Source organism: Rhipicephalus sanguineus, unplaced genomic scaffold (genome assembly GCF_013339695.2).
Source record: "Rhipicephalus sanguineus isolate Rsan-2018 unplaced genomic scaffold, BIME_Rsan_1.4 Seq912, whole genome shotgun sequence".
Taxonomy (NCBI): domain Eukaryota; kingdom Metazoa; phylum Arthropoda; class Arachnida; order Ixodida; family Ixodidae; genus Rhipicephalus; species Rhipicephalus sanguineus.
This window is the reverse complement of record NW_023616274.1, coordinates 36,115-48,269: the sequence shown is the minus strand read 5'-3', so window position 1 is coordinate 48,269 and position 12,155 is coordinate 36,115. Positions and strand designations below refer to the sequence as shown.

Sequence of the window (12,155 nt, the reverse complement as noted above, 5' to 3'; positions counted from 1 at the left end):
GAAGCACAAGGCTAACGAATACACAATAAGAATAAACAATGATCAATAAAACATATCATTCACATGCACCAACATCATAAACAAATGTACGACATGGAACCATACAGGTTCTGAAATGCCCCTTGCCTCAGCGAGGAGGCCATAACTGCTTCAGGACGCCTTGCCATGTATTCTATAACGCTTCTTACCAAGGTTCCCTCACTGAGGCCTTCCTTGGTGCTCTCTTGAGTTGCGGTAGCACTAGGGCAACCTTCGTGCCTCCTTACCTCGCTCCTCGCACTAAAAGGGTGCTTCTCTGCAGTACTTTGTCAGTGACACTTTGTCCGATCTTTTTTTTTTTTCGATCGATTCCTTGTACTTCTGCACGAGCTCTGTAATTATATCCTTCCCATTGCCGATCAAAAATTGCTTGTCGGGCATGTTTTTTAATGTGCGGCTGAACAGCGGCCAAAATTTTTCATTAAAGGCCAACTCCGGCGATTTTTCGCGGTCGATGGATTTCAATGAAATTCGCTGGGTACGTTCCTTTGCACGTTTCCGTCATTTATGCCAAATTACAGGCTTGAGGCATGCGCAGATTGTTTGCAAATGAATTTTAAAGATTGTCTGCAAACGCCCTCCTGGCTTCCCACAATTATTGGCAACATTGCGTCTGTGACGTCAGTATTGGTAAGGCGGCGGAAGTGACGCCACCGAGGGCACAATAACTTCGGCGCTTCGGCCGCTACAGCGAGCGCCTGCTGTGCACAAGGCGACAGACAGCGTTGGTTTGGCCGGCGCTTCGCTGGTCGTCCCGGCTGTCACAGTTTTCATACTCCGCGCCGGCGTCACCGGCATGCCTTGCACGACTTCCGGTTCGTTCGTAACAACGTCTACGTCATACGTAGACAGTACACTCGGTTGGGTTTCGGTTTCGGTGTTGCGCTTTTTTGCTTATTTAAAATTATTCTCTAATTTGCCGAGTATTTCTGCTATCGGGCCCGTAACAGGAGCGTCTCAGGAACATAAAAGCACCATTACTTTGACATGGCCAAAAAATCGCCGGAGTTGGCCTTTAAGGTGGTGCAGCACGAAGAGGACAGGGTACACAGAGACGACGAAGATGGAATGCTTACTGCCAACTCATGCTTTGCACCTCAAAGGGTTAAAAATTCTTTAGCGAGACCCGTATTACACCTTTGAATGCGTACCACCCTGTGTTTGTGACATCATATACTACGTCCTACCTTCCCGTGCAGGCAGTCACAAACAAATGGTGATCCTCCTGCACACAAATCGTTATTGCAGTCACTGCTGTCGGGTTCCCAAAAGCTGTCGAAGCTCACTGCAGTGTCAAATGAAAAAGAACCACATGTCCTGCATGGTTTCCTACTTGTCATTCGGGCTGGCTATCACAGGAAAATATTAGCAACTGTCTTAAAACGGGCGAAATTCAGTGAAAACAGCTCTCAGTGGCACAAAATAAACTTCATACCAGTAAGCACACATAAAGTGAGAACAGCTAAAATGCAAGAATTTATGACAAGAGAAATCAACAAGAAAGGAGACATGGTGAGAAAAAAATTTCCACACTCCAATAACATTGGTCCTTGCCTTATTGACTGAAACGTCATGCTTCCTTGTTTAGAGGGTACAGGTATATGTGGCTTTGTTGGTAGGTGGGCAGCTGCAATTTGAAAACAACTACATTTTTCCATTTGTGTGAATGTACAAAAAATGCTGAAAGTACACGGTAAACCATTCATGTGTGTCACTTTGTGAACCATTAAGGCAGCATATGCGGAATCGGCAACAGACAGGCAGGTACACTCTTGCGACAGAGCATCGCAAAAGCAAAGGTAAGGGATGAAGCAACACAATAGTCAAAGGTCACAGGTTCTCAGTCAGGAAACAAACCAAACAACATAAGTGACATTCCCATTTCTGTTGTTTTGATGTCAAGTACAAGAGCAACACATGAAAAAAAAAACTAATTTCAGTATAACAAAGGAGCAGGCATTTGCAGCTACAAATGTTGGTTGTGTGCATCTGCTCTAGTCTGCAAATGGCAGTTGTAGGTAAAAGAAAGTGCAGTAGCAATTGAAGGGGTGCATTCGTGGAATGGTGAAAGTTAGAGTGCTGGGCTGAACTGAACCAAATGAAGTATCCCATGCCTATAGAAGTGTGTCACCCATCTAGAAGTTAAATGTACCATCTAATCTAATGATGGTGCATTCAACTTCACATTTTGCATTAAGCCAGTTATAAAGTCTCATGACCAAAGGAAAACTTGTCCTAAAAAGGTGCACCTTTACCAACCACCAACTGTAGAAACAAAGTTGCAGGTGCATTCACACCACTGATACACCCGTGCGACATGAATGAAAGCAGTCATGCTGCTTCTCAAAACATTTCGCTTCTCTTTATCTACTCACCATGTAGAGTAGACGTATCCTTGTCATTGTATGTGCAAATATTGAACACTAGCAATCTGATGTAACCAGCAGTTGCAAATATTTCTTATTACCACCTGGCGTCTAAGGATCCTGCTCGGCTCTTTTTTATAGAAGCATGGACACTTTCATTACTTTGAGTGCACGTGCCCTAGATTTTTAGCATCAACTATATTAAAATTCAATCACATGCGCGGGCAGAATAGCTATTGCAAGTAATACCGGTGACACGCAGGCAGTTTTGATTGCAGTCAAGGTTGACCCGGACCGGATTTCTTGATCACGATCATCAATCATTGCTGCTGCTCGGTCCAGACTAATCCGGATCGAGTTGACGCAGACATCAGTCAAATCGCGATCTGGGAGCCAGATATCGATGCGCAGATCGCAATTAAAAGTGACCGTGTAGGTACACCTGATCCGGATCGAGCCCAATCCCGATCGGTCGTGATCGCGATCAATTGCCCGCGTGACACCGGTATAACGATCAGCGAAGTGCTTTCGTTCATGCCAATTTCCAAAAACGCACAATATTCTCAGCTACACTGATAATGGCAAAGAAAACTCATCTCGAGGCGTTCGACGGGATTAAAGACAAGGACGGACGGTAAGTGACAGCGCGACTATGGTGGCTACAATAGCGCGACAGGGCTACATGGGATCATACTAGAGCACTGTAGATCATACACGCCCGACGAGCACGGACGCGCCGTCCGCCACCAACGTCAACAACAAAAACCTCGCGCGCCAACCCGCAAACGACACAGCAAAGCTCTCCTAGGGATAAAGAGAGCATTGCACGTGTTCCTAGGTAGTACCCAGACATAGGGAGATCTTCAAGAAGCAAACGGGGAAAATATCCCCAGATGCAAGTTACCCGGATGGAGTCTGTGAGAAAAGAAACGCTCGTACTAAAAAGCCACCAAAACATGCCCGCGTTGCCAGACTACTTTTTGGTGCTGTCCCTAGGAAATTCCAAGCGAGATGTACCTAGCCTAGGCCCGTGGCTTTACGTGCGTGCGAGGCGTTGCAATGCAGTCATGTGATTTAACCATGGAAATGCAGGTGGCTTGATTTAATGGACGCACGAATAAAGGTGCATACTTGCTGCTTTTTTTGGGAAGGGCCACTTTTTGACTAAGGGGCAAGCAGTTCGCAAGGAGGGGGAATCAGTTTTGTTTCAGCTCAATGAGATCAATTTAATATGCATCTGCGAGTGCAGGCGTAGCCGCACAGTGCATTAGGTGCACAGTGCATTAGTTTACGAAGCTGATTCTTTTTGGACGACGAAGTTTGAGACATGATCGGAACCGCTAGCACGCTATATGAGCTGCTGTTTGGGCCTTGTTTTGTAGTTCCAGAAAAGCTAGCTTTTCCCAAAAGGTACCTTGGAAAAACGTTTAGCTCCAATATTCCGTGATAGTCAACGAATGATCAATATTATTGCTTGTTTTAAACAAATGCTTGTGGCGATCGAGCCACCACGCGAACGAATGTCACGCCGAAGCTGCAGCCTCCCTACTTGGAGCACAGCATGTGTGTACTAGGAGGCGCAGCGATGCAGATTGCTTAATTCCTCATCAGATCAGTGGAGTTCCCGGTCTACATATGTCTCCCATCGCATGCGTGCGGTATCAAGCAGACATATGAACACAATTGTGAATAACTTTTTCTGTTGTATCTTTATGAAATATTTTTTTTCATTGCTGTGCTTTTGACATACCCTATCATCAGTGAAAAGGAGTAGCCGGTGCCTATACAGAAGCACCAACATCTATTATATAATAAAAAAGTATTTGTTTACGCCCGGAAAATAAATGCTCCACCACATAATGCTTCGCTGAACCGACCAATATGTTACGAATGCACACTGTCGCGGCTAAGTGTATATACAATAAAACTCGCATACATCGGAATCAAAGGGCATATCGCTAAATAGTTCGATATACCCGTAATTAAAAATGCATAAAATGCCTGTCTGAAGCTTAAATATTCATTCTAGAAGGATCCGTTGATGGGCGTCTCGGACATGTCCCTCGAGACAACGTTGGTTCTAAAGCTGCTGTGAAGCTGTTAAAGTTTTCCTATTACTTATTTTTCATGAACCTGGTCGTGTGAAACGTGTACGTATATCGGACCAGATAACACTTTGCGCCACATGAAGCAACCTGGCGACACAGCTAGCAAGCTTCACAGCGTGGCACTTAGTTTTCGTCGCATTACACCCCTGTGTAGCGGCAAAACTTACAAAGCAATTCCTTCATTGTGGAGCGCAAAGAAATCTGTGCTGCGCATGCCGCCCATATTTTGACTCGTACCCCGCTTTTTTACGCCACGCTTGCACTGCCACTTGGATTCAATGCACTATATATTTACATTATATATACGTGTTATAAGATGACAGATTCACTATAGTCAGCTTTACGGCATTGCAGCTGTGTTATGCCACAAAAGCATGTACTGTGCGTTACGGTATCGACGTTTCGCTATGCAGCGAAGCCCACCAGCAGGGGAAATCGTAACTGCCACATACGTTGCCTGACGCTTTGTCTTCTTTAATTACAAAACAGGCGCCCACGCAGTCTCCAGTCACCGTACGAGCACCCAAACGTCTAATAAACGCGCAAGTGCACAGCAAAGGTTTCTTCAATTCTTCTGTACTTGTACGCAAACGAATTAGCTGCAACCCTCTTCATTAGAGAACAGACCAAACCACTTCTTGGAATAGTGTCATGGAGAAACTTAATTATGCCAACAGAGATTATTACAAGATACCAATGAATCAGGTGGCCTGAAGCATGATCGCATAGTGCTACGGATGTCTACTTCAAACGGCAGCTGCTACATTTCAGGTCAAATAATAAATGCGCAGATGATGAATTTCTTAGCGCTGCTGATAGTCTTGACAATCTATCAATTCAAGCGAACACTCGCGATGTAACATGAAGCAGGACATACAGAGAAATTTTAACGCAACGCACGCTCTCGAGTGCCTCAAGTTTCACCTCACTTGGCGACTTCCCTAGGGAATTTCTGGGTACACGAAGACGCTAGTTTTGCTCGGTGGCACAGGGTAGCCACCATGAAATGTGCTTACACCGCTAACATTGGGCGATGTTTTGGTGGCTTTTTAGTCTCGTGCCTACCCATCATTCCCATGCTGGCCGCGTGCCTTCATGTTTAGATTACAGAGGACATTAGCGCCATTCTTTCTTTTTTCCAACGCGTCGACGCGGGCTGCTGTCGTTGTACTGTGTTTACACGTGCTTGCCTCGTGCATCAGACGTCCTATGGAAGGTGGACGAAAACCGAAAGAAGGCGAGGACGGTCTTGGCGAAGGAGTCAGGCTTCACAACGTCAACATCCCATGAAACACAAAACCTCTATAAAACGTCTTTAAAACGTTTAAAACCTCTATAAACCTCTATAAAACGTTTTATAGAGGTTTCGTGTTTCGTGGGATGCGCGACCGTTGAGGTCGCACTTGTGCGGGCACAGCCGGAAGTCTTCCAAAAAACATCGCCAACGCTTCCACGATAACAAACTCATAACACAGGACCATGGTTCTGTAATTTTGTTGCCTTGATCCATCGCGTCAAAGCGCTTCTTTCGTTACTTTCGCTGCAGTATTCCGGTGTCATGCAAAAAAGTATACTAAAATTTGGAAGGGGCTACTGCTGTCGCGGGTCACAACGCACCTGGTTCATTAATTAAATACGCGCGCACGAGCTGTATATTTACGAGTGCTGGTATGATTGCCGACATCTAAAAACTTAACTGACAATCATTCAGGGTTCTTCCTGACGTTGCTGCGGCCCTGAAAAACAATAAATGAAAATGTACGCCAGCTTTCTTTTGTCGCATGCTAATTTTCCATGCTTTCTGGTGATACAAATTTCGGATGATACGAATATTTTTCTTGGTCCCGTGAGATTCGCATCACCGAGTTTTCACTGTATATGTCGTTAGAAAGTTAAATCTCAAGGGCGGACAATGCAAGGGGTGTCCCTCCCAGCCTGAACGCAAGGGGGGTCAGGACCCTCCTGACCCCCCCCCCCCCAGTGATTTACGCCATTGGCTGCTATCTTCCCATTTAGTCATACGGCAGCTTCCTTGTGGAAGTACCCTATTGCCGTCAATCGGGCACTTCAAATATTATTTTCTTCTTTAAAATGAAAATTGTAATGATAAAACTGCCATATAAGCAGAACTGTTTACTTGCTTTCGACAAAGGTATAAAGCTGATTTTTATTTGGTGCACCACGTGGTGTAACTTGCGTCTCAATGTGAACAAAAATGACAATTTTCTGAAATTTGTGATTTTCTATCGTAAATTTTACAAACTTGAGGGGTCTGAAAACATTTTTAACACAAAATATACCTTTTGTAAAGCAAGTATTCATTACTCGCATATTCATACAACGCACATTATTGCAATGAAAAAGATTCAAACATAGAACGTTTTGGCAAAATTCCTGGAGGCGTATATGGCAGAAAAATTCCAGTAATATTATTGATCTACAAACACCTTACGCACACACATTTGCTTAATATGTAAACCAAATTTGGTACTGAAACAAGAAATGATACTCTTAGAATAAATTTTCTTACAAACAACACCCACGACATTTTGGGAATTTGGAAGGCTCTCATGTGACGAAAAAATTTTTCTCCCCAAAATATTCTAGCAATCCACTGTTTTCAATGCAATAAATTAGCACACTTTTTCTCCAATACATTTGAAATGACTGCCAAAATGGCTGGGACGTTTGGCATGGAATGACTCCGCCGTTAAAAAAGACAGGGCACTTGCATAAACTGAGTGCAGAACTGAGGATGTCTGCCGTTGCATTGCCGCTGAACGAGCTTGACCCGGCCTGGCGAGCCTCTGCTCATAGTGCTTCTGGTCAAACCAGAATGCCTTCAGCCGAGCCGAGGTCATGGCCAAGACAGACAAGCATAAACTTATCGGCATTAGTAACGTCATGCTTGTGAATTGAGATATGCTGTGTGATCTGTTGAAGCAACAGCTTCCACTGTCCTTATTTTTACGTTTCTACTGTAGTTTCAGAAAAAGAAGCAACTTTATGAGCTTTGATCAAAGGTAAAGATTGTTTTCGTGATGGTCGCCCAGACTGCCATCAGTCAGTTTCCATGACCCAGCCAGCTTTTTCAAAAATTCCATGACAATTCCCCGACTTTTCCAGACATGTCCAAATTCCCTGACAATTCCAGGTTTTCCAGGTTGGTAGACACCCTGTCGACACTACTGTGCTTCTGCTGTGTAGACCTTTCATCTTCTCTTACTCACCTCTTTATTCTACCACACTGCTCTTGGTTAAAAAGCTAAGTATTTATGAACATAAATACTTAGCATTATACTCCTTGGCATTATTGTCTGTTAGTTCTCATTAATATTGTGTCTAACAAAGAAAAACGAGACCTTAAGAGTCCCCTCCTTTCCTTCATTCAATATGACTTGCAACACAGGAGTACATGGCCTCACAAGCTCTAAGATTGTGCATGGCTTTCAAGTGACCTTAGTTCCAAAACTAAATGCTGTTTTCTCACTTGGAGATGATATGAAATAAGGAAATAATATTTAGTTACGAAAATCAGGGTAGTCGAAGCCATGTCCAATCTTTCAATTCATGAGGCCATGTGCTCCCATGTTGCAAGTCATATTGAGCGTGACTGTACATGGCAATACATGCTGCAGTGGCTACCATTCTTTCTTTAAAGAAAAGTGAAATACAAACTTTGCCAATATACCACACATTTTAAAAGTTTGGTATCATTAACCCTCTGCGGTCTGTTGTTGGGCCCCTCCTGACAACGCAACACAGCCGCAGCAGTTCATTGTCAGGCACTGCCAGATAAGCTTTTTCGTGGTTGATTCATGTGCGTTTTCTCGCTGCATTACATGTCATCTCTAAAAGAGTAAGTAAACGTCTTTTACTTGAGCTTGTTATTTTTTTAGCTTCAGACCAGAACAGACGAAAGGGTGGATAGAGGTTTTAAACTTTAAGGGATTAAGTAGTTGAATTCACAAGTTCACATGCCAAAACCACATTATGGTTATTAGGCACATTGTAGTGGGGTGCTGTAGGGTAATTCTTTAATTAACTGTGGTTCTTTAACGTACACCTGGAGCTAAGAAGACTAGTGTTTTTGCATTCTGCCAACATCGAAATGCAGTTACCATGGTCGGACATGGAACCTGCATTGTGTTGCTTCATTACTAAATACTATTTACGATGTGTTGCCAACAAGGCGAAACATGTACCCTGGTGGAGTTATTTCCTGATGATTACGCGGCAATACTACAGTTAATATGGAAGACCAAGTGTTCAAGCTGGCGCATTTCTTGTTCTTATGCTCTTTCTCGGCATCTTTGCCATTACTGCTGACGGCAAGGATGCTGAGAAACACAGAACAAATTATCTCGATTTTTATGTACAATCTGGAACAGCCACAAAAAACACAAGCAACATGTTATTGACTTCACTTATGCATGAAATTCAAGCAAGGCAATGCAAGGAAAAAAAAAGCTTGGATATGTGGACATGTTCCATGCTACAAATGCAATAACTAGATCTTGGTTTAGGCTGCCTGCCCTTGCTACTTTTTAATGCGATAACATTGAAGAGCTCGTTTTGCAGGAATTTCGGTGCCGGTGTCGTTGGTTGTGAGCGAAAAATCAGCATTGACTGTGAGCGAGAATTCCAGATAATGCAAATAAATAAATAATAAAAGAATTTCGGTTCGAGTGGAAATCGAACCCCGGCCTTCTGCGTGGCAAGCAGGTGCCCTACCACAGAACCATGCCACTGCTTGGAACTGCTTCCGAAAAAACCCTATATGAATGTCATGTTATGCGAGGTGTCTAACGCATGAAATGTTGCGTAGCAGAAGCATAGAATCGCGCCAGGCATCAAGACTTGTGAACCGCACAACGAGTGAGTGTTTTAAAGGCCCACCTATTACAAAGCACTCAGACATATTTAATCGTCATCAGCAGCAAAAGCATCAACAAAGCGAGCAGCTGCATATGTTCGCATGTTGCCTTACGGATGCATGGTGAGTACTCGGCTGATTTGCAAAAAATTAGAATTAAGGCGTAGTGGGCACTTCACAGCTGTACTTGCAGTAGGTATTCTAGGATAGTTTTAAATGGCCAATGTTACGCGCACAGAGGCTCCTCTCCTTGCGGCATGATTGAGGTGTCCACCGAGAACCGAAGCCAGGCTAGCAATTGAGAAGGCGATACACACGGGGCCCGATTACGCTATCACGTTCTGCTCTCGAGGCGAAGCTCAAGCGTACTCCAATTTTGTTTCTAATTGTATTAACCTTACAGCTAGCAAGATGGGTTATTGGTCCAACTATTCAGCATTTATTTTCAACAGCGAAGCCGTCTAAGCTAGCCGTAATTTGCGCAGTCTAGCAGAAAACTATCATCATCATAAATGGGTATGTGCCAAACAAACTGGGCAAATCTCACTACTCGCCACTGGTCCCTTAAAAATGAAGAAGGCAACAATTAGACCAAGGAATGCGCTGTCATCACGGGATGCCACAGAAATTGGGAAAATCCCACTACTCACCACTGGTTCACCAAGAGAGAGAGAGAAAGCTATAGAAATAAAGACCGAAAAATTCAGCGATAAAATGGGAATAAAGACATCAAAAGATAGAAATACAGAGAACAATACAGAAAGAGAGAGAAAGATAGAAAAAAAATAGAAAGATCAAAAGAGAAATAAAGAAAGAAAAAGCAAGAAAAAAAAGCAGAGAAAGAAAGGGAAGAAAGAAAAATAAAGATAAAAAGAGCGAGAAAGAGAAAAAAATAGAAAGAAACAGATACAGAATAGATACAAGAAACAAAGAGAAAGAAAGAAAAAAATATTGAGAAACAAAGAAGGCCACCCAGCTGCCCATTTAATGATCCGCCCGACTCTTGGCCGATCTCCCTGAGTGGGTAGGAGCCAATCATCCCAGGAGCATTATCATCATCATCTTCCTTCAGGCTTGGCACGACTAGTACGAAGCTGCCATACTAGGGAACGGGAAAGGCAACGGCAGCTGCGAGAAGGGCCCGAAGCGATGAAAGCCCTACGCCAACGATGACGTGCCCCTAGATCTATGAGAGATGCGAACGCTCGGTTCTGGAGTTTGCACATTCGTGTCACGACCAACCTAGCTAAAGCCTAGCAACCTAGAAGCAACCAGGTTAGACTTCGGAATCGTCCAGTTTCGCTGCTTCAAGCCTTGCGCGACATAGTGCAAGCTTTGCCAATTTTTCAATTGCTTAGGTAAAGTTAATTTTTTTTATTGGACTTGAACCTGGGCACACTTGGGGCATGAGCTCACATAATTAGGTATTAAACGGTTCTTTCTCACGATATGCATAAATTTTTTCTCCCATGAAACTCACTGCATCACAACTGTTCCTGTGAATAGCAGGCGAAAGCATGTAAGAATGCCACAAACACTTTTATAAAGCACTGGCACACACGAATATTTCTAAAATTGTAGAAATTGCATTTATTACACGCAGACCTCGGCCAAAAGAGTTTCAGTGCTTCCAACCTTACTGCAGGCTTCTGAATCTGCTAACAGAGGTCAAGATAGAAATCTATAGTCTTCGCACACAATAAAATGACTTGCACAGTTCTTGTATGAAAGATATGTACAACACTCAAGTCACTAACCAAAAAAACCTGCCAGAACACTAGCAGGTGTCGTTGAAAACCAACAACCACATCACTCCGCCTAATTCACGTGACTCCGAAATTATAAACCACCGCAACGTAACAAGAAATAAATAACCTTCGCAAACACGATTTCAGGAACGTTCTTCGGCGCTTTGTACAGCGAGACAACAGCAGCAGAGTTGGCTGGAGCCGTTCGAAGTGACGTCACTCAAAATGCCTAACACCCGTCAGTGCAGATGACAGGCGCGCACCATGACGAGCATGAGAAGAATAAAGAGCGGCGCAAACACCTCCGAGTAGACGAGACTACTCTTTTGTCCTTCGGCCTTGAGGCACAGCAATAACTTAAAGAGAAACATTAGCAGCAGTTGCATAAAGCTCCACACAGCGCGAAAGGCACCCGCCTTATAGACGCCTTCGATGTACTGACGTATGAAGACGATGACGCAGAAATAAGCGTTTCAAGCCGTCGCAGATGAACAAGGACACAACACCGTCCACCAGGACACGTTCGAACGCCTTGTCCAGCTTGAGCACGACCATCACAGAGAAACAGGGTGATGGAGACGAGGTGCACGAACATCTCGAACACCGTCATGCCCAGCCATCGGGCCAACTCCTTCAGCTTGAACATGGTGGCGACGCACCGCTGTCAATTTGCTCGGAGATCATTCAGCGCCGTCAGTCCAGCATTCCTTTTGCGTCCTCCCATAGCAGTGAAACGCATCAATCGAGCGTTCAAGCGTCATTACGGCCACATTAAACGCCTTGAGGAAGTCATACTTTCTGACAACCCCAGCCCCGTCTGCAACTTGTTTATCTTGTTTGAAGCGACTTCGCTCGATTTTGGATTTGGCTGAACCAATCGGTAAACGAGCCAAACATATCCAAAAGAGTTCATTTGAAATGAAAATTAAATAATTGAACTATCAAGATCAGCTGCGAATGAGCGCATAATTTTGTTTAGACGCTATTAGTCGCTATCTAATTCCATGCACATAACGTG

At 44.0% G+C, this 12,155-nt stretch overlaps 1 pseudogene; it reads right to left on the bottom strand.

Annotated features, from left to right (window-relative positions):
• Positions 1–11,209: 11,209 nt before the first annotated feature.
• LOC119378650 (transmembrane protein 203-like) lies at positions 11,210–11,942 on the bottom strand (annotated as a pseudogene).
• Between the last annotated feature and the right edge of the window lie 213 nt (positions 11,943–12,155).